The sequence below is a fragment of the Stegastes partitus genome, unplaced genomic scaffold, assembly GCF_000690725.1.
Source record: "Stegastes partitus isolate 25-593 unplaced genomic scaffold, Stegastes_partitus-1.0.2 Scaffold1681, whole genome shotgun sequence".
NCBI lineage: Eukaryota > Metazoa > Chordata > Actinopteri > Pomacentridae > Stegastes > Stegastes partitus.
In genome coordinates this window covers 100,303-102,395 of record NW_007579412.1, presented here as the reverse complement: position 1 = coordinate 102,395, position 2,093 = coordinate 100,303, and the positions used below count along the sequence as shown (strand labels likewise).

Here is a 2,093-nt window from a genome sequence, read left to right as displayed (position 1 = left end):
AGTTTTCTATACGTCGACCCCGTTGCGTTGTGTGAAGCAGGTCAGGAGGAGACAGAAGCAGCACGTTTACATTTATGCACAGAGGATGTGGGTCACGTCGACCTCAGGAATCTCAGGCATCCACGCTTCCCTCTCACGGATTCAAAATGTCTTCAGTGTGCAGGAAGCAAACAGCCAGCCGTCCTCAGAGCGTTAACCCTCCGTGTGCACGCAGAGGAACCGGATCATCTCTGGACCCCACAAACAACCGGCTTCATGAGTTTACAGGAGCACGAGTGTCCCTGATGCTCGCCTCCGCCTGCTTTATCTCTAAAGAAGAAACGGAAACGCTGTCGGTCAACGACGTCGCCGAGGGAAACGGAGGAAACGCATTCCTGAGACCAAAACAAGCTGCAGAGGTTCTTCCACCGCTCGGGTCCACTTCACGACGACAGAACCGAGTGACGCTGAAGGTCCAGAATCAATCGGCCACGATGCAAAAACAGAAAAAAAAATCACTAAAAAAAAAGTTTGTAAATATCTGTGAACTAATTATATCTTTGTCTGATTTCAATGCAGTAAAAAATCGTGTAAAAGAACAACTTACTCTTGGTAAAATCTACAGATTGTTAAAGTGGACGTCATGTTTAGTTTTGTCCTGTTATTTTAGGGTTAAATACAGTTTTTAAAAAAATGCTAATTACTATTTATGAAACCAGATTCCTAATGTCAATTTTTTTTTTACTGTCAACATAAATTTAAATTGTTTTTCTGTCACTAATTTAGCTTCATGTGGAAAATCTGTATTATTTTTAGCCCCTAATATACATATTTTTTTCTTGAATAATGATAATATTTCTGGTTTAAATACACAGAAAATCAAACACTGTAAAATACTAAAATCATCATTTATAAAAATAAATAAACTAAAATTATGCGGATATTATTTATAGTTCTGATTTTTTATTTTAGGGTTATGAGTAAATTATTTCCTCTTTGCTGTGATTTTAGTAGATATCGTCCATAATTAGACAAAAACAGTAAAAATCTGTAAAACAACTGATTTTTTTTGGGAAAAATTACAGTTAAAATCTATTTTAAAAATGAACGTTTTACAGGAGCAGCAGCACTACGAGCTTTACAATAATATAGTTTATTTAGTTTAAATCTGAATTAACTCAAAAAAAATACATTAAAAATTGTAAAACAAAAATTGTAAAATCAGTGAAACAGCATTATCTGTAAAATAATATTTTTAGCTGATTAAATACAGTTTAAAAACAACAGCACTAATTACTATTTGTAAAAACACAGATTCTTTATGTCATTTTTGTTTTTTTTACAGTTGACACATTTAAATTGTTTTTCTGTGTCACTAATTTAGCTTCATGTGGAAAATCTGTAAAATAACCGTTAAAGTTATGCACCGTTGTTCAGGCACTAATATATGCATTTTAAAAAATATATATATATATTATTTCTGGCTTAAATACACAAAAAATGGTGTAATTTTTCTGCCAAACATTGTTAAATATTAAAATCCTCATTTGTAATAAATAAAATAAGACTCATATTATTTACAGTTTGACCTGTTATTTTAGGGTTAATGAGTAAATTAATTCTTCTTTGCTGTGAGTTCAGTAGATGTTGTTTTTAAAGTCTGTAGAACGACAGTAAACTCTCGGCTCCGGTCGGTTTGAGCCCATCGGAGCTTCAGGACTCTGAACGCTGCAGAACCTTTGAACTGAGCTTCTCCTGTTTCAGCAGCAGGTCAGCAGACGGCAGCTGTGTTTGTGTTGATCTGCAGCAACACGCTGAGCCACTAATCACGGTGACAGAACAGAGATCTGATCAAAGACCAGCCAACCTGCACTCAGAGCTTCAATTACAGACGTGTGGAGGAACACCTGAAGCTTCTCCGTGAATCCTTCAAGTCGGGCTGGAGAAGAACCTGAAAGCGTCGCTGCTGCTCAGCTCTGGTGCACGATGTCATTTCTGGATAAAAACGTCTGATGGTTGCAAAATCAGGTTTGTCACTCGTCCAGCCCACAGCGGCGACATGTTCCTCTGAAACCATGAGTCACAGCAGGAGGCTAACGCTAACGCTAACACTG

General features: G+C 36.9%; 1 protein-coding gene across 1 annotated transcript in view; it reads right to left on the bottom strand.

Annotated features, from left to right (window-relative positions):
* The window catches only part of map7d1b (MAP7 domain containing 1b), a 55,109-nt gene that overhangs the window by 41,560 nt on the left and 11,456 nt on the right, over window positions 1–2,093 (bottom strand). The window lies entirely within an intron of this gene.